Below are 21533 nucleotides of genomic sequence, written 5' to 3' on the forward strand. Positions count from 1 at the left end.
GCAATAGCAAATTCTCAAGCTCGCTCAAAATCACAAAACTGCCTACATATGGATTCACTAATTAAAACACCCCAATCAAAATAGGTTTTACCTTTGCATATAGAATACATGATGTAGAACATCCATGGCTTGAATTTTCTTGCTTCTTCTTGTACTCTCACTTGATTAGGCAAGGTAATCCTAGAAGAGAGTTCCTCATTGAGTTCATTTCTTCTCATCAATTTTGGCAAGCAATTTGGCCTCATGGTTTCCTCAACCGATGTTTCCCTACATGTTTTTGACAATCAAGGATTTTTTTGTTGAATGCATTTCCTCATACAATAATAAACCAAAAAATCTTAGAATCAACATCCAATTTTCCTGTGACATCATTACTTAGTATGTGAATTTCCCCATTTTTAGGATCATAGTGTTCGCACAGGCAATAATGAACTCAGTAGGTTTAAGCTGAAACAAGGAAGGATGTGGCTTCAACTAATCCACTATCTCTAAGCCTCTTTGCAATCTGGTTTCCTTCTTTGATTTTTTCTTCTAGATCCAACTCTTGGACATTCACATTGCCTAGTTTTGTATCCTTGAACTTTAAATAATCACAATCCCAAGTTGAAGGTGATCACATGATCAAGAAATCATGCACCATTAATGAAAACCCTAGTAAGCAAGATTCCCAATCTTGGTGACTTGAATTTGCCAAAATATTCCCTTTTGTTGAATATAAACCTTCAAAACCTTAACCACCTTGGAAACCCTAAAAGTTTCGTGTTTAATAAGACCTTGAAAATGCCAAAGTGAAAGCCTAGGCTCCAAATGTTGTACAATCCTTGCAATGAAAATCAGCCCACCAAACACTAGGAGCTTATAAGAAGAATGGAGGATGAAGGATTAAAACCGAGTTGCCTTAGAAGAATGTCTAGAACTGTTTAATGTTGCCCTTTGACAGCCTTTTCAATGCTTAATTAAAAAGCTTGCACAAATTGCAATAATGGCGGCCAAGTGATGATATGCTACCACTAAATCTACTGAGGATGAATAAACCTTTCCATGACACTTCAAGTCTTGCACTTGGAAAGAATAAGACAATTCACGAAGAATGCCAAAACCAAGTAATGTGAAAACCAAGAGCCCTTATAGATGAAATGCTCCCATTGCTATGTTGTGGTTTTCCTCACTCAAACATGAAAATCATACCCTTAGTACCTTTTGATTTTAATCAAAACATGGGTAGTTCCTTAATGAGGAATTCATTTCAAGCATGTTTGACACTTTTTGGAATTCTGAAAAAAATTTACATCCTTGTGATGCAGCATGTATTTCAAGTCTAAGTGGCCCCCTTTCACATTTTTCAGCTTTTGGTTTACTACTATATCGACATACTCCTACATTGAGACACCAATTTTTTCAATTTCAAACCCATGACATTGCAACGCAGTGGCACATGCATGGTCATTGGGCTGCCGCTTTTCACTTAAAGAATTTGGTTATTTCCTTGTCTAGTGCGCACTCTACTTATGTTCGCCAAATTTTGAGTTTTTCTAACTTTTGGTGATTTCATATGCTCACTCGTGCACCTGCATTGGAATGCCATATTGACAATTTTACAACTTTTGGGTCTATTACTAGACAAGTGCATGCCCCTTTGATAAGCTAATAGACAGGCACACATCTCATCATCTGCATACCAATTTTTTATAGCTTAGGTGCCAGGTTTGGCTATTTTCTTGCATCCAATCTCAAATTGTCATCTCATCTGATGATGCAAGGACACTAACTAGAACTTAAAAGCACAACATTCACAAACATGGGAAGACAAGGATTCTACAACGATTCACTAAATGAAAAATGGCTTGTGTTTAACTTTAAAAACAACTGCGTATGGGTACAATTGATCACCAACAACTGCTGCTTCTCACAAACAAGTTCTTCTACTCATTAACTCAGAATGCATTATTCTATGATTTTAGAAGCAGTTGTCTTGAATATTTGTAATAGTTAGGTTTTTTTTCTGCATTTTGACCTTTGGGTTTATAGAACCTTTTTTATCCTCTATTAAAATATTTGATAGGGTATGGCACAAAGGGCATGAATACCATATCTGAATGAATTGGGTGCAAACAAAAAAGACAAGTGTTTTTGGGTATTTGAGAATATGTTGACACCTGTACCGAGGCAGATGGGGTATCAAAACCTAAAATTTTAAAAGACTTATGATCTCTCTAAATACATTATTTATGCTTCTCATGCATTATTTAAGTTTATTTTATGTATTTGTATAATTTATTTTATTTGTTGAGTTTTTACTGAGCAAGTCAACTTTTTGTTCTATCAAACTTCTATCCTTGCCTGAGTTTCATTCTATGTTACTGTTGACGTGTCTGAAATCGCATTGCTGCAAACTCCATACGGCCAACACAGAATAGAATAGCCGACTGATTATCCTACTCTCTCTTGAGATAAGGAAGTCTCTAATGCTGTTTTCTAAGTTTGATCAAAGGAGACTACCTCAAGGTTTCTTTTGTCAGTTCTTGACTGCGGGATCTCTCAGTGGCTTTATGTGTTTATGCTGGAAACACAAGGGGGCTTACGTTTGATTAGTAATTTCATATGCGAATTCCCAGGGACCTCTTTTGGTTTTCTTTCAGGTGATGTTGATTTATTTGAAGCTGATTTAGCAAGACTGGATTTCTAAAAAAAGGATAAAATTGGGAGGAAAGAAAGGAAGGGTAGCGAGAGGGAACAGTAAATATTAACTAGGACAACAGATTTACCCAAGCAGACAGACACCTCCAGGAAACCAGGTTAAGCATCATCAGTCATTCAGACACAATGTTTGCATAAACTTAGTGCAATCTTCAAAGGAGGAACCAGATTTTCATATTACCAAATACAATATTAGAACTTCTATATTCATGATATGTGTACTTTTGATAATCGAACTGAATCATAAAATAGCCCAGATTAACCATGCAGAAAGGAAAAAAGCAATCAGCTATCCTCCAATGGTATGGACTGTGGAGATTCTATCAGATGCTTGGTAAGAACTGCTGTGTAAAATGAACAGACATAATTAAAAGCTTTCTAATTTAAATGAAGAAGGAGACCATGCACTCACAAGGAAATTTGAAGGTAATTTCAATCCATTGTATTAATTCCTGCAAAATTTCTTCAGAGCTTTCGCAACAATTCCAGAACTTCTTCCTAAATGAGGGAAAACCAGTCCCCTTAAATAGGTTTCCAAAAATGGATGAATGGCCAAGATCTAATCTAAACAAGTGGCCCAGATTCATCCTTACAAAAAGAGGGACCCACACTCATAAATAGGGAGATAAATATCTACAACTACTCAAAAGGAGCAATAACTACCAAAGGATAATTACAACTTTGAAATAATCCAAAAAGGGGAGGTGCACAAAAAAACTTTACAATATGTTGACCAAAAGTCAACTGTCACCCTTTTGGGACAAAAGTGCACTTTTTAAGACTTGGAGGGAAAAAAGCATTTTTGAGAAACTGCTTTCTCTATTCTGGTTTCACATTCCTTTTGCAGAAACTGGTCTTCGCCATGCAGGTATTCTCGCCATAAATCACGACCTGCTGCTCGTTCCTCGCGGACATATTCCTGAAACTTGATGCATAATTGGAAGAGGGGATTAAAAGGTGGCATGGGAGGGTGGCGAATTTTGTATTGCATGCCTTCGAGATACTGGTCCACGTGTCTTAAACCGTCCTTCCAGCTGGAGCGATTACGCTCGAAGCATAATATGTCTGAATGGAACTGACCAGCAAAACTTAAGTCTTCAATGGAATAAGAAGCCTTATCTGCTCCCAATCTTCCCTCCCAATCCGGCCGGATTACACTGTCGGACAGGTCATTTATCCACCCCGAAACCATTGATCGGAGGATGGTCTTGCCTAGTTCTTGCATGTTCCCCAGAATCGCCTCACACGCGTCATTTTCTTTGTCAATAATTTCCTGGGCATCGTTCTTCATGGTGACGGTCCAATACCATTCCTTGAGAACACTGATGCTATGGGGACTCAAGATGGCAGGTAGTGTGGGAATTTGTGTATGTGTCCAGAAAAGAGCTCTTAGGAGGGGAAGGGTAGAGGCCGCTACTTCATGCATGTGGAGGGATTCTCTCTTTACTTCTAACAACCTGACGAGAGTGAGCTCTCGATGGAGAGCCATTTCCTTTACTTCTTTGAGGATCTGTTCTCCCTTTTTCTTGATGTCTTGCACCCATTCCTTAACGGCCTTTGCGGTATCCCGGATTCCTTCAAATTCAGTTGTGGTCCTCTGCGCCAATGCCATTGGGGGAATATGGGATTCAGAGGGGTTGTGTAGTGGCCGTAGGAGCCTATCGATGTATCCCTCGGCTTGTTCAGCACGGGCTCGATACATGTCCTTTTCAGCCGTGATTTCCTCGAGCTGTCTGAGTATGTTTTGCACCGAGTCCTTAAATTCCTCCTTTTCTTGCTCTTTTGTAGCTCGTCCGATGGGGACAGTCGTAATGCTATAATCTGCCAGGGTTATTTGATCTGCTAGCTTGTTTACGGGCGGGGTAGCAATATGAAGAGTGCGGTTCCTTTGCCCATCCTTGGTTATCTTAGAGTATGTTCTCGGTTTCTTCTTCCCTTTTGCTTTTGTTTGATCCATTCGTGAGAAGATGTCTTCAAGGTCGATGGGCGCCTTGGTGGCGGCCCTACGCTGAGCTCTGGCGATCAGCCACTCTTGAGGCACCGTCTGGGTTGAGGATAGGGTTAAGTTAGCACCTTGTGCTCCCATACTTTCAACTGGCTGATCACAAATTAACAGCTGTCCCGTCATCGGAGGGGTGGAAGAAGGAGGAAGCTCTTTGTTTGCATCTGAGTTCTCCCCTATCTCACTGAATAATTGTCTGATATCTTCCTGTGATGGTGGCTCCTTGGTTCCCTCGAGCTCATGGATCTCGTCTGTTCTTTGTTCCCCTTCGACAGTTGAGTCGTCCTTGGCTGCATGGAGGAGTAGTAATTCATGGCGGCTCTGCTGGGTAGGTTCGTGCACTTCGATCCCCTGGGTGGATGGGATTTCTCCTTCCTCTATCTGGTCACCCGGCTTAGTCGGATTGGGGCCCTTTTGCTCGGTGTCCGGCATATCTGGAGCAGGAGGATCATTGGCTTGGAATGCCTCTATGTCGCTCTGGGAAGGCGGAGCAGGTATGCAATCCAAATCTATGGCACCATCGGGCGAACTGGGGTCTAAAGATGAAGTGGTCTCTGGCCTTCTTATGGGAATCTTCTCCCTTTTTCTTCTCTTGGACGTCCGAGTCCCTCTGCAAGCCTTAGTTTTCTTCCTTTTCTCTGGTTTTTCGGCTGATGTCCTTTCATCTTCGGAAGACTGAGAGTCGAAATTGCCCATCAGATGGTAAGTAAACTGGACCCCTTCATGGACTAGCCTCTCGATCTGGAGTTGTAACCATTGATCTGTGTATCTTGCCGGGGCTGCCATGACTGCTTCGAAATCCGTGATTGGGTCTTGAGACCAATCAACGCCTGGCAAGAGATGCCTCACTGCTTCGAATTCCCAGACTTGGAGACAATTCCCCGAGTCTGTGAGCTGATCCGGGACCCGACGGTACTCAAGGAGTCGCATTTGCTGCACACTCAATCTAGAATATTCCCGTCGCCTGACTTCGTAGTCATCGGAGCAATTTTTCCAGTAATCTTCAATTGACTCCTTTGCTCTGTAGCGCCTACCGTAAGCTCTCTTTGCCAAATTGTCATGATCGAAACATTTTCTTGGGAAATGTTCCTGTAGGCCATAAGAGGCTAGCTCTGCAAGGGACTCTTCTGCTAGGGTGGGAGTTCTCAATTGGACATCATGGTTGCCTATGATCATTGGAAATGCGAATCCAGCCTGCTTGCTTTCTCGTAATAATATGCCGGCAGGGCGTGATTGCCTTGCCACTTCCATGAGGACTACTTTATCGGTTGGGTACCGCGGAAGTCGAAGGGGGGCACCTTCGAAGCCAGCAATTCGGATGTAGGAGAATCTTGGGAACTGAATAAACCAGGCCCCATACCTCTGCACTAAAATGGTAGCTTGCTCCGAGAGCCTTATGTGTAACCCTCCCTGCATTAGCCTGACTAGGCGCATTGTGAAGGCGTCGTTGACACGTTCGTACTGTCCAACCGCGTAAGCCGGGCTGCTCTTTTCCCTTTGAGCTATATCCTGGTAGTGCAGCTGCGGGTAGCAATCATAAACCTTTACCTGACCAGGCCCATTCCCGATCTCACCTTTCATTATTAATCCTGGCAGTGGCTGGTTCTTTGCGAACATATAGACCAAATAGGAGGTCATGGTGAAATACTTCTTTGTCTCAAGATCAATCAGCTGAGCGTGGATGTTATCACTTATGATCTGAGCCCAGTCAAACTTAGACTTTCCGGCAAAGACCTGTTCTGTAAAATAGAACATCCATTCTTCGAAGTAGTTGGACCTAGGGAGTCCCATGACTCGGCTAAGTAAGGTGACCATATCACCATGTTCATTATGAAAGTCACTTCTGGGGGTCTTTTTCACAATCCTGGTGCTTGAAGGCCTTTTTTCTTTGAACCATTCTTCGTTAATTAGTGCCCTGCATCGAGCTGGGTTCATATCATACGCCCCCTGTGCCTCGTCCATTGTTGTAGCTATGGGATTATTTGGAAAGGGGATATCAAATGCATCGCCGATAGCCTCAGGGGAGAAGTCGGCAATAGTGATATCTTCCAGAAGCACTAATCTGGACTTTGGCTCGTAATGCCGAGCAGCTTCCACTACTAACTCATAGTTCTGGATTGCTGGAGGAAAACCTGCTGCTTGGGCGATGCCACTTTCCAGCATTTGCCTAGGCCTGCCATATGCATTGGGTGAGAAGACCCGATCCCTGAAATCCTGAATATCAATGTGGCCAAGGTCGGTGTCACCAATGTTGTCCCAGATACTCTGGACCTTTGACTCTCTTAACCCTCCCCTCTGATACTGATACTTCATTCTTTCAACTTTCCGTGGGATGTCTGATTTGGATGCTCGTGAGGTTTCTGCTGTAGCGGGTGTTTTTGATGATTCTGCCGCTGATTTAGGCATTTATCCTGTACAGCCAGACATGGATTACAAGGTGACACGAGAATGACGATGCGGGTTAGATAATAACAGAAGTGTTTCAACAGACCGAGATTAGCTTAAATGTCACTCTGGGCTAACAATCTGATTAACTTCTACAGCATCATATTCCTGAAGATTTATGACTAAGCATTCTTACTCTCGAATTTTTGGATTAATTTTAACAAAGGCAGAACATGAGAATTTTGAAAAGAGATGCAGTTTTCGGCCAAACTCCGGGAATAAGTCCTAAATTTTGGATGCTCGAATGATGGAGATGCAGACTCTAAGCATTTCAAATTTTGCGTATTTGCGTATTTGATTCACACATTTTAAATGACCGTACGCGATAAGGCGTACTTACCTGATCGGAGCGAATGATGGGTGATTGCCCGACCTTGTTGAAGCTCGAACGCAGGGGCCCGAAGTATGCGTGTTTGATATGGTTGCTTTTAAAGCCTTAACACTCCCTTTTCATTCGGACGTGGGGGTCCGAAGCATGCATTTCGATGTTGTTTTAGAAACACCACACTTTCCCTTTCGGAGCTTAGGGTCCGAAGAATGTTATTTGATATGTTTTAAAACTTACACTTCGCCTTTTTTCGTTCGGACGCGGGGGTCCGAAGTGTGCCATGCGCTGCATTTTTAAAACCTCAGTTCGCCCTTTTCATTCGGAGCTTAGGGCCCGAAGTATGCATTTCGATGCTGGAGAAATGCCTTTAAAACTTACTCCGCCCTTGGTCATTCGGACGCGGGGTCCGAAGTGCGTCTCGATGTTGCTTTTAAAAACTTTAACTTCGCCCTTTTCATTCGGACGCGGGGGTCCGAAGTATGCATTTCGTGTTGTTTTTGAAACACCACACTTTCCCTTTCGGAGCTTAGGGTCCGAAGAATGTTTGATATGCGTTTTTTTTAAAACTTACCTTTCGCCTTTGGTCATTCGGACGCGGGGGTCCGAAACGTTGTTTTTGATGTTGCTTTTAAAAACTTTAACTTCGCCCTTTTCATTCGGACGCGGGGGTCCGAAGAATGCATTTCGTGTGTTTTAAAACTTACACTTCGCCTTTTTCGTTCGGACGCGGGGGTCCGAAAACGCGGTTTTTTGAACAGTGTTTTAAAACTTCACTTTGTTGGAGTTCGGACCTGAGGTCCGAAGTGGATGTTTGCACAATGTTTTAAAACTTACACTTTGTTGAAGTTCGGACCTAAGGTCCGAAATGGTCGCGCAGCATTACGTTTTAACTTGATTTTGGACATTTCGGACCTGGGGTCCGAAAATGGTATTTCACCTTACGCTTTTAAATTTTGAATTTTCACTTTCGGACACTTAAATCCAAAAAGAGGAGCGCATAACGTTTTTTTACCTCAACTTGACTTTCGCCAAGTTCGGACCTGGGGTCCGAAAAGGAGATGCATTATGTTAAGTTTTGAAATTTTGGAACAAACTCTCGGTATTTACGCCCGAAAGCCAGATCAGTCAAAAGGGCTCATTGGTTCATTACTCCAACGTTGATCAGCTTACGGGCTGATCATGAACTCGCTCGAGGAGACACGAGAAACTCTGATTCGATTCTCGGGATGACGATCAAAAAACTCAAAACTGGAAAGGGGGACCCTGTCGGCGACAGGGGGCGTGTGCAACGCACAACAGTTACCAGGGACCAATCCAACCTTCTAATATAAATTGGTCCCTTTGTCTTCTATCGATCCAGGTAAATTGCCTTTCCTTAGATTCCACATCCTAAAGACTCGATTCATTGCTAAAGGAATTGAAATAAGGTTATTCCCCCTTTCTCTATTGAATTTAAAATTGCATTGAAACCTCTAATAAATATCTAGTTTGCATCTTTATACTTTTGGTGAAGTCCTAGTTCTTCCCAACACTTCTGCTTTAAATGTTTTTCATTGGTCCACATGCATTTGACAGTAAAAATTGTAAATTTGCAAGAAAATGGTATCAACATTTCCAATGAGTAATTGAAGAAAATGATTTTAATTCTTCAAGAAAGGTAATGATTTGGGTGTGTTGTTTACAATTTCACATTTAGTTAATGTATCTAGTTTTACTCAAAATAATTTTGGTCCAATCATTGTTCATTTGCATGTGATATCTATTCATAGCCATAGGCCATTCTCATAGACATGGTAACAGCACATAACTTTCATCAGTTTTGTACTATACATAAAATATAAATAAAAAGTTTGGGTCAAATTAAAATATTCAATCACACAATTGAAAAATATCACAATAATTATATTCAAGAATGCAAATAGAACAACTGAACAAAAATATGGATGTAATTCTGAAAAAACTGTTAACAAGCTAGCTTAACACCTGCATTAGCCAAACTGCATCGCTATCACCAGCATACATTGCTTTGAATACTGCAGCTCCAAGTGTGGATATATATTCTGGATCATCTGTTGGTGGTGTGTTCTCGTCAAATGTGTCACTACATGGATTAAAAGCAATTTGAATAAGTACTGTTCTAAGCCAATTTTTTTAAAAGATAACAACCCATATTTCTCCCAAACATTACACTTTCAAATAAGAGTTGATGCTTAAAGCACAATGAATAAATGGAAAATTTTCAGATCATAATTAATACATTTTCTCACTTGAGTTTGCCATTCTTAAGAACAGAATGTTTCGAAATACAACAATGTTTCCAACATTTCAGATCATATTTAATACATTTGCTCCCTTGAGTTTGCCATTATAAAGAACAGAATGTTTTTGATAACAGCAATGGTCGAAAGAATAATCAAATATAGTGAGAATAAGTTTCCTATTAGAGTTTATTTTTTTATTGAAAGCTGACTTAAATAATAGAATAAAATTTATATCTCAACTTATGACAAGTATAAGGTATTAAGAAATTAAGAATACACCACCAAGTTAAAAAAAATTATTCACATTCATATATCTCATTAACAAATACAAACAAAGTTCAATCGCTTTTATGCCTGTTGATAGTAATTCTTTATGATTCATAACCATATCAATATTTAGTAAAGCTCCAAAATATTTAAGGCAATAAAAGCATAGAAGAATTAGCAGAGTTAAAATGGGGAAGCTTTAAAGAAAGTGTATGTTCCCTCGTCCTAGCCAATTTGGTATTCAAGGTTAGTCTATTAATGAATCCTCGTAGACTAATGATATGGATAGAGGACACTTATTTGATGATTTTCACCTGATTCAGAAGGCACTCTAGAGTGCATTTGGTGGGAATCAGTTAATAATTATATTATCAACAAGTTGCCACTCTAAAATACACTAGAACCAAGCAATACACCTCCTAAAAGTGACTTAACCCTAGAGAGAGAATGAGGTGCCTCCTTGCCAAGTACCCTTGAGGAGAGAGAAAAAGGTAACTCAAACAAGGTTTTAAAAACTCAAGTTAATATTTATTAACTAATGTATTTCTCCTAAAGCGACTTTATGTTATAAGGTTTTTAAAAGCTTATGTTGGACACCTCCTTAAGAGTGAGTGAAGACAAATAAAAGAATAAAGTAAATCAGTTAAGTGGGAAAACCTAATGAGGTGTTAGAAAAAGAAGAAACCCCAATTAGGGTGAAAGGAGATGAGAGAGTTATAAAGACATTGGGATTCATTTGCTAGACATGTTATGTTGGATTATTTCTCTTTCTTGTCTCCTGAGAGGAGTGTGGCTGAACCCTAGGGGTTAGAGCTACTTGTGGAGATGAAAACCTCCATTAGCAAACACACTTGCAGTTGTGGGAGATCAACCAAGAGTGTGCAAGGGAAATCTCAAAGAAGGGGTTTCATTGGAGCTTCCAAAAATTTCAGTTTTGAAGAGTTGCTGGTTGAAATCTGAAGTGAGATGTTTGTGTGCCAGGCCACCCCCTATTTTGGCTTATTGTAGCTAAGAAGAGGGTTACTTATGCATCTCCATCTTGAAGACATCAAGTCTCGTCAACACCAGCAACATGGTTTAAGTTTGCAGTAGATTTAAGTGAGTTTAAAGTATATTTATTAAGTTTCTGACTCAGGTCCTTGCTTGCTAGGCTGACCCCTTATTGGGCACATTTAGAGCAAGACAAAGCCATTACCCTTGCAGTTTGGTATTGGTTGTTTTATTTTTTCTCCATTGATAAAGATAGAGGCAATTTTGTTGAGAATTTCCAAACTTTATGAGTTTTTTGAGACAAGTATTCCGAGTAAGATGTTTTCTTGTGAGGCCGACCCATCTGGGACAGAATTGGAATCCAAGGAAATCAGTACAACTGCTGCTTAGTGTTGGTATTGATCAGACTCATCTTCTGAGTGGGAAAAGACAATTTGGTAGCTAATTTAAAGGGATTAAGGAGGGTATTTTAGTGTAGTGTTTGAGTGATCCAGCTGCTAGCCTGGCCGACCCCTTTCATGACCATTTTTGAAGGTAGAACAGCTAATTTATTGCTCTCCAGCATCTGAATTATAAGGTTCTCCTCTTCACAGCAGATTGCATCAATTCCTACCATATAGCACAAGGTTTAAGTTATTACAGCATTGGAATCAGTAGCAAATCAGTTCAAACCAGCTCTGCAAGTGAAAGGTTTCCCAAGGACAAGTGATTAGTTGCTGAAAGATTAACTTCTACATTTTAGAGTGCCTGAAGTAGACTTAACCTTTGGAGTTAATTTGGAGTAGAGAGGACAGACTTATAGCAGGCTGCAACTCATTGGCTGAGTGACCTACATGGCTGCCACCTTCAAAAAATCAGATTTGCAAACTATTCTCCAGTCTCTCAGATCCAAATCTCAGGAAACAGTTCATGGGTATGCTTAAAACTGAATTGTAAAATCATACTGCAAACTAGTTCCATTTCATACAGCAAAATTGCATTTTTCAGATGTATGAACAAGTCTGGGACACCTCCCAAGTTGCAAGTTATTGTGCTTCAGTATTTAGGACTGATAATAGAAGGCTATATGTTTATTTCTAAGGTTCATATATGTTGATCATCTCAAACATTGCAAAACAAACAACAAACCAAACTGTAACTTTTGTCTAGCTCTGAAAGAACACCGAAAAAAAATTGAAATATAGTATTTTTTATCTAAAATAAACAAGCACGTTGCAGTTTCAGTGCTCCACCTGGGGTGGGACATTACAGAAAGCATCCCAATTGTCTCTTTAAACCTTTAAATGAGTCAGAAAAAAAGACCTCATCATCATTAAAAATAGGCAAAGAAATCAGAATATAATTAAAAGTACCACCATCCTCCACATGAATGTTAACGGCAATAAAGAGTTCAAACTTGCCTATCCAGATTCCATAGCAATGGGAAGGAAAGGTCCAAGATACCTAGTCAATGTACCTGACCATGTTTAGACTAGAGAGCTGTTTTACAATAATAAGACCAACCCAGCCGATTATGGTTTGACTATAGAGATCGTATTCCTTTGTGATGTAGGAGTATCCAAGTTCACAAGCAATTTTGCATCACCTTAAAACAAAATAAAGGTAGGTTGAGAAGAAATTCTGATTTTGGTGTTTATTTTGAATAATGGCATGCTTAGATGCAATGATATCAAAACAATGTTCCAGCAGACCTCGGCAGCAACAAAAGCACATGGTGCATCTTCAGCAACACTTAGTTTCACTTTGACAACAACTTATAGCATCATCAATCGCACTACCATCTTTGGCAACATTCACTTGTCTAACTTCTATGGCATCATGAGTCCACTTCAGCACTATAACTTAAATAGCAATTGGTACTAATTCAGTAGAGGTGTGAATGACCATGGGTGGAGATGTTATTGACGATATGGAACCTAGAAGACACCACTCTGTCTTTTGTCCAGGTTGATTATTTTCTACTGATAGTTGTTATAAAGAATCACACAACCTTCTTACTTTGTTTTCTTCACCCACAGGCATTTCACCAAACACTTAGCAGTCATTGAAGTTTCTTCATCATTTTTGTTTGGGGTCTAGCAAAGCGGATGGGAAGTTGTCAATGTTTCACATCCTGCCTTAACATTCCAACCATAGATGGCACACTCGCAAAGTACTCAGCGAGTTGCAAAAACTTGCCGAGTTTTTGAGCTCTACGAGTTTTTCTGACTTTAACTCGGCGCAAAAACTCACCGAGCAACCGCCGAGTTTTTCGCAAAAACTCGGCGAGTTTCTTTTAAAAACTCAGCTATACTAAAAAAAGAGGCCCAAACATGTGAAAAAATTATTATTTTTGTTTTTTCAAGTCAGTTTCATTCTCTTCATCAGAATATACACATGGAATATAACATTTAAGTATACTTTAAGTTATATTCCATATATATTGTCAGGATGTTTGAGAGTAGTTTCAAACCTCCAGGAGTTATAATGCAAAATCTAGATTTTGGAGGATTCTTCAATTTTCCAGACTAGTCAAATTTTAGGATCCTTCAGCGATGCCCCTTGACCCCAACCTGGAGGCGCTGCCCCCAAGCCCCCGTCGAAAAATATAGGGGGAAATTGTGCTGATGGAAATAGGGAAAATTTAACCTCCGAGTCTGATTAGGTTCCATATAACAACATAGTTAGCATTGAAGCTAGTATTATACATTTTAGAGTTGAAAGTTTGAAACTATGAGTATGAATGATGAAATTTCAAATATGATGAAAGTTTGAAACTAGTTTTGGCTAGAGCTGGGAAGAGGAAGTTGTATTTACTTTTGTTTTACAAAAACTATTTACTATTTTGCTTCCAGCCATCAGCATTTCTCATGAGGATGCGATTTTGTAGACACTTTGCATTTAAATATATCTAGAATCAGCTTGTTTCTTTTGTGTTATCATTTATTGACTCATTGGATGCATCTTCTCATTAAATTTTGCAAAAAAAATGCATTTTTTATTAAAATTAAGCGTGTTTTTACGTTGCCGAGTTTTTCACCGAGTTTTTCCGAGTTTTTGCCGAGTTTTTTTCTCAGGGGCTTGGCGAGTTGAGCCGAGTCGCGAGCAGTTCAACTATGGTTCCAACAATAAGCCAATCCATTTTTTTAATGTGGAAGATCTGAATTGTAATGAATAAATCATTCTTCCAATCATCCATGTGGCATCTTAGGGCCAATGAGATAATCAATCTCTTGCTTGGTCATGGGATATGAAGAAAAAGGTGGCAGGTCATTCTAGTACAAAAATCATGCCCAAAATCAAGCAAAAACCAAAATGAGTAGGCTCGAAAGAAAGGTAATGGATTGGCAATTTTATGGTGATTCCGGAAAGAAAACAAAAGGCTCATTTTTCCTATCAAGAGGCAATAAGTAAACGAGCAGTTTAAGGGGAACAGGGACCAACTATTTGGAGCAAAAGAAAATGAAAGAACACAGCAGAATCAGATAAATCATAAGACAGATCACCCATTCAAGGACATAGAATAGTGATATGTCATTTTCTATTGTGTGACAGTTAGGGCAATATTTTCCCAAAATATCTGCAAGGCCTATTAAGGCGAATCTAATTAGTGCATTTTCTCATGGCATGTTTGTAAGCCTAAGAAAATGTGGAGGTGTACTGGATTGGTTTCTCTATCTGGCTGCCAGTTCAATCACCAATTGGGAAATCAGAAAGAAAAGCTTTTTTTCATGTTTCAAACCAGCTAAGGCTGAGCATATTATCAGTTCTCCAATGCAAACAAAGATAATAATGAGAAAATGAGAATTTCTTTTACATGATTTGACCACCTTGTTGACATAATGCTACCCTAAATCCCTCTCCAAAGATCCTCTTGAGTTTTATTATAAATGTACTCCCATCAAAGATCATGCTCAAGATCAAATCCAATCAGATTGAAGAACTAGAAGACCAAAAGCAACCAATTGTGTTAAAAAACAACATGATTACCATTGCATAAATTAGAAAAGACAACATCAAACCCATGTCTTAAAGTTCAACAGGTCCCTTATTGCAAAGAGTGTTGACTAATCTCACAAATATGAAGACAGAACTTCAATAGAATCTTCCATCTCAACAATACCAAGGAAATCTAAAAAGAAATTTATGTCCTTCCAATAGAAACGATAGACTCAGGCTACCTCCACTTCCAAGGCTTACTTCATTGTAATAACCACCCTAGATTTTTTTATTGCCTTTTTGTGTTTTTGCCAATAAGGAAACAATGACGTAAACTTGCCAAACAACGATACACCACTGTCATAAAGTTCTGATATATGAAATCAACGTTCATACAACTGCTGTTACAATTGTTTTCATGGTAAATCATTCACATAGAGATGTCAATACAATAAATAAGCATGATAGTGAGATGCTGATGCAGAGGTGGGGGTAACAACAATCAACATACAAGTTATACTTAAATGAATTCGAGGTGCATTCCAATTACACCACTTGGATACATTGCTTCTTTGGTCTATTTCACACGTCATCTAAACTTCAGCAAGGAAATATAATATTGGCCTGATCATGGCCTCTCACTATGGATTTTGATGGCACACGAGTCATCATTACATCAAACAACTCAACAATGCATTATTTTATTAAACCCTCATGACAACATTCACTATGAAAAGACACACAAAAACATCCATATCTTTCCCAAATGATCAAATAACCCAAATTCCTTTGTAGGAGCCTTGTGCAGTAATGTAAAGAAGTCTCTCACCAAGTTTGATCCTTTCAGGATGATGCAATACAAAGATATAGTTTTCTTAATGATTGTTGGAAACCCTAGTTTTATCACAGACCTTCTCTCACCAAAAATGTCATAACTCATTCAAAACTTAATGAAATTGGATCAGTTAAAAAGGAAATGAAACTAGACTCATTTCTCCAACTTTTCCCATTAGTTTCCGACTGTTATTATACCATTCCAATCTGTACCATATGTTTCTTTCAGACTGTTACAGAAAAATCAGTCATTTGGGACAACTTGTACCAAAAATGACATTGTTTTTACAAATCTCAATGAAAATTGATGAGACCAATTGCAAATGGAAGTAGATTCGCATTAATAACTTCTCCAACCAGTTTCAAATCATTACATGAAATATAAAACTCAAACAAACCAAGAGAACATTCTGCAACATGAGAAAATTTCAGAAATATTGCTCAAAAATAAGGGTTTCTTCTTCTTCATAATCTTCAACAATCTCCAATCCTCTCCAACCTTCAACAACCATGAAATTAGAGTTGGAGGCCATATTGATGTCTTTTCCAACCAAAAATCATCAAATACAACTAACTTTTAAATGACTTGACCCTTCACCTTCCACATACAACCAAAAATGCAAACTTGCATGACAATATTTGACAAACATGACAACTTTTACAATATTTGCCATATAGCCCACAAATGACCTCCTAAGACTCAAACTCAATACAAATAAGTTCAAAATGGTCTAAAAGACCTTATTACATTATCAAAGCACAATAATAAAGCAAAATTTACAAAATTGCCTCATGGAGGCATAAAGTTCATCAGTTGCTCTTGCACTAGATGCCCACTAGGTAATACCTCAGATGATGGATGGAAATAGACTGGTACAAGTCTGCACTAATTGAAAATGGACTTCTATAGGGCTATTGTGCCTTTAAGGTTTATTTATTAAAGGGTGCACGAAAGAAGTTTTCAATCCTTAAAAATATCTGAATTTCTTGGGTTTTCCAATTTCCCGAGACTTTTCTAAGTTCTTGCCGAGTTTGAGTCCACGTCAAAAATCAGCTTGCTGAGTCCAAGCCAAAGTCTGAGTCTTGTAACACTGGCCCAAATAGAGTGTAAAATTGTAAGGGAATACAATTTACTACACTACAAGGTTAAACAAGATCAAAACACACAAAAGGGATGGGATTCAAGAAATCTTGGCATTGAGAAATTGAGTCCCAACAAAAAACACATTAACATGTCATAAAGAAAAGTAATGCACTGCCGTCTAATACACACACAAATATATGTTAATGGATGGAGACACATGCAGATGTTGCATTAGTACCCAACATACTTGAACATGAGATAACAGATTTTATAATATGCAAAAGTCTTAACATCCACTAAAGATACTTCAAATAAATTTCTCAAGAATTGATATGGATAAGCCATAGTTTACCAGTTGTATATGTGGCTTGTTCCCCCATATTCTATGAAACAGAAAAAGGAAATGCATTACCAATTTGCTCACATGAATTATTTCAAAATCAAATTATCACTAGATGCTTGTTGTGCTATGTAGCTTTATAGGGTATTCTAAATTATTGCCTATGCTACAATATAAGTGTTCTGCTTTAAAAAAGGAAAAGACATAAATACAAAACTGCTCATCATAATGAACATCCATTATTCATTCACAAAGTAAACATATAAGTAATTTTTCACATGACCATCAGAATTATTTAAAATGAATTTGCTCCATATCTCCAATTTAAACAATTTTTAGATCCAATACAACATTCAAACAAATTGCCATTTCAATACCTCCTATTTATGTCCTTAATTGTAAGAAGATTTCATCTTTTATGAGCCGTATGCATTCATATTTTTGTTAAACAATTCTCATGTAAGTGTGCAGCTCTTTTCCAATATGACAAACCTCTTCTTTTTTCTTCAATAAAAGCCCGACCTATTTCCACAAACAGTGGATCAGTTGCATCAAGAAGCAAAGTGCAACACCATTTTGGATTGCTGTCAACTGTGAACCTGCCAAAGGAAAATCATAATGAGCTATAACAATTTCAATAAAAAAATCTGTGCATGTATAACAATTACTGACAGCTATGATTTAAAAGTGGTTCAAGATATTTAAAATTCTTACCATTAATTGGTGTTTTCAATTTGTTCCTTTCAGGAAAACACAAAATGCAAAAGCATGTAAGGATATACCTTTTCCCAAATTCAAAAGTGAATCTTGTTACAAACACTAAAACCCTAGAACTCTAAACCATAGTTGCAAAAAATAAACCTTGGGGAATAAATCAGCAACCAAATAAATAAAGATTTTTCAAAAAATCACAATTTAAGAAGAAATAACCAAGTTGGGTTTAGGACTTTCAGAATAATCAAAGATCATGTAGCCAGCAAAAATACAAAAAAACTAGGGTAAGGATTAGGGTTAGTGTTATCATTTTAATGACAGCCTGTTGTGACCATTTCACACATCGCCCCATCGCAAATGGGGACCCCCTTTTTTTGCTTGTCTTTCGCTCGTTTTTGCTTTCATTTTTAGGATTTTGTTAGTCAGTTAGTCGTCTGGATTTAGGGTCAAACCTTAGGGTTTTAAATTTTGCCTTTTCAGGCCAAAATCCAGCCGTTTTTGAGAGCTTTTGAGCTTCCTTTTCTAGGATGCAAATTTTGAATGCAATGAATTCGCCAAAATGGTCTAATTTTCAATTGGAATGTTAATGCAGAGCTTGATTTTGTCTAAGTGTTGACCGTCAATGTGAATTTTTATCCAATTGAATATTTTGACCAAATTTTGACTTTTTTGAGTTTTGATCCTGGGCATTGGAATTGATTTGTTTTCGCCTCGTGAAGTGTTAAAATGTGAAAAATCATGTTATTTTGGCCTGTAGGAGCAAAATCGCTCCTGTCCCTCAGTGAAGGACGGGAGCTCATTTTCAAATATTTCATCATCCCTGCAGAGTCCAGACAGATTTCAAGTTGGAAGTGATGGAGAACGGCAATATCTTTCCATTGAATATAAATTGAAGATTTTCATGAGCACAGAAATGCCTCCAGGAGGAAAATCGCTCCTGTCCCTCAGTGAAGGACCGGAGCTACAATTCAAATTTCGCCTTGTCCTTGCAAGATTTCGAAAACTTAATGATTTGAGGACGTCCAAAGGAAGATGATTTGCCAAATGAATATAATTTGATATGCAAAAAGCGAAGGAGAATGACCTATATTGACCAGATCGCTCCTGTCCCTCTCCAAGGGACCAGGGCGAGGTACCTTGTAGCTCTCGTCCCTCTCCCAGGGACCAAAGCGATTTCCTTCATTATGCAAAATCCAGACAAGGGTCAAGGCAAGTTTACGTTCAAAAACAAGGGAAAACATGAGATGAACGCATTGAATATAAATTGAAGATTTTTGGGACGTCCATAACAGTGTTAAATGCCTAGTTTGCTCCTGTCCCTCAGGAAGGGACCAGAGCGATTTTTGATATAATTGCTTTTCTTGCAAGGTTACGGATGATGTCAAGGCATGGACGAATGGAGTGAAGAGGGACGAATCCGTTGAATATAAACTTGGAACCTGGCAAAGTGAGATAGTGGCCACAAGGGAAGGATCGCTCCTGTCCCTCTCCAAGGGACCAGGGCGATACAATGGTGATGATACGTCCTACGCAAGTGTTAAGGCTCAAATTTGCACCCTACTAAACTACAAGTTTAGTAATTTGGCCTAACATGGGATTCACTTCTGCATGTGGGCAATGCGCAAATCGAAATGAAACCTCCGGTTCCTAGGCCGGCTCCTATTGGATAAATCGCCTATTTGTTGTTCTAACAACTGAAAACTTGGTAGGAAAAGGGAAGAGAAAAGGAAACAATAAAAATAAACTAAGTAACTAGGTGATTCACCGAACTTTGAGGGAAACTAAAATGATAATGACAGGTCTCTTATTGCAAAAATTTCTATTTTAGTGGGTAACACTTCTGTTCTATATAGGCCTGCATAAATGTTTCACAGAAAGGTCCTAGACTGAGCAATCAAGGAAAATATATATTCACATGAAAGCTCCATGTTCTTGTGGACACAAACTGCAACCTGCAAACAAAATACACTTCTGCAACTAGGCTCTTGATGAGACAAAATAACAAGGAATAATGCAATTCACTGGTTACCTTTATCAATCATGCTATGAACACAAAGATACAGAAAGAAAAGAAGGCTTAAAAAAAAAAAACTTAATAAAACCTTGCTCCAAAAGATGCTGTCATCATATATTCAGTCTCCAAGATTGAGTTACAGAAATTATACAAGAAAATATGCTAAGGACAAAATGTTGTCACAAGAGCCTTCTCTGCATAATCAGAACTAACTCCAAAAATAGTGTCTTTAGGCACTAAGTACAAAAACCCCAACTGATTTGGGTCGGATGCAGGAAAAATGCCTCAAAAAGAGGAGTCTAGAAGACACCAAAGAGGGCTATAAACCTGGAAAAGTCTTTCTTAATAAATAATCAACCCAAAAAAGCACTAGAAACAGCCTCAAAACACTTAATCAAATAATAAAGGCTCCCCAAAATGGTGGAAAAGTCCAACTTCGACCCTTTACCTAAAATTGCTCCAACCTCCCTAGATTTGCTCCATTTGGTTTCAAACAACCTCATGTCCCTAAAAAGATGCTCTTGTTTCCAAAAATATCTCAACTCCTTTGAATGCTTCCCAAGTGATTATGAGTGATCCTATATACTCTCCTTGTGTCTCCCAACTGAAAAGACTTCTTTCAATGAAAGCCTTATCTCTCCTGAATTAACTCCTCCTTCAAAACTAAGTCAAAAGACTTAGTCTCCTTCTTGCATATGAGTATACCTTTTACATTTCGAATAATAATATTTAATTACAATTTATAATTACATTGTAATTAAATATCTTTTACAAATAAAACCAACTTTTGAGATAAGAATGAAAACAAAAATATAATAAAAATAAAACATATTTGATATTTTTTTTTATTTTTTTTAAAAAAACATCTATTATCAAATATGTTTGATTTCTATTATATTTAAACATGCAATATCCCAGCGGACTTGAGATTTTTTATCAACTATAACAAAGGGTTTTATAACCCTAAAAATATCTCACTCCCATCGCATTTTTTCATTTTGCAAAATGAAAAACAATTTGGAAGGTTCGCGAGGGGGTTTGGTGCCGCCATGGATGAAGGGTACTGGGCTTCCTGAGTCTTCATCTTTGAATGCAAATCTTTTTTTCCTCTACAGGTATGTTCGCACCACATCTACCAGGAAACTTGCATACACTGCATTTTGCATATATCTTGCCAGGAAAATAACGTGCTGTATCTGTTTGTATATTTTGCACGCACATATTCTCCAGCTTGTTCATAATATTTTGTTGCATTTTCAGCTTCCAGGATTCTTTGCTACCCCAATTTTTTTTTGTTTTTGTTTTTTTTTTTAGCTGGTTGTACTTGTGAGTCCATAGAGTATCCCGACTAAGAAAGAGTGTTTGAGAAAATTTGTTGTACAAAGCATTTATTCAAGATGCTTGAAACTTTGTAGTGCTCTATTTGCATTAACAAGGCGCTGCAAACTCTTAAATTGCCTTTAATTATTATTGACATTGGGGTTTACTGTATGCTGGAAGACACCTTGCTTGACAGTGGGTTGGTTCTCTCCTCAAATAAATACATGTAGCCCCACTGGGTTTTCTTCTCAAGACATACATGGGATGCCATCCTCATAAGTTCCTCATTTTTGGGTACACAGTTTTCCAAGTCTCGAGG

At 38.4% G+C, this 21533-nt stretch overlaps 1 pseudogene; it reads right to left on the reverse strand.

Annotated features, from left to right (window-relative positions):
- Nucleotides 1-21533, reverse strand: part of LOC131860376 (alpha-N-acetylglucosaminidase-like) — a 302730-nt pseudogene that overhangs the window by 169984 nt on the left and 111213 nt on the right.

The sequence above is a fragment of the Cryptomeria japonica genome, chromosome 11, assembly GCF_030272615.1.
Source record: "Cryptomeria japonica chromosome 11, Sugi_1.0, whole genome shotgun sequence".
Taxonomy (NCBI): domain Eukaryota; kingdom Viridiplantae; phylum Streptophyta; class Pinopsida; order Cupressales; family Cupressaceae; genus Cryptomeria; species Cryptomeria japonica.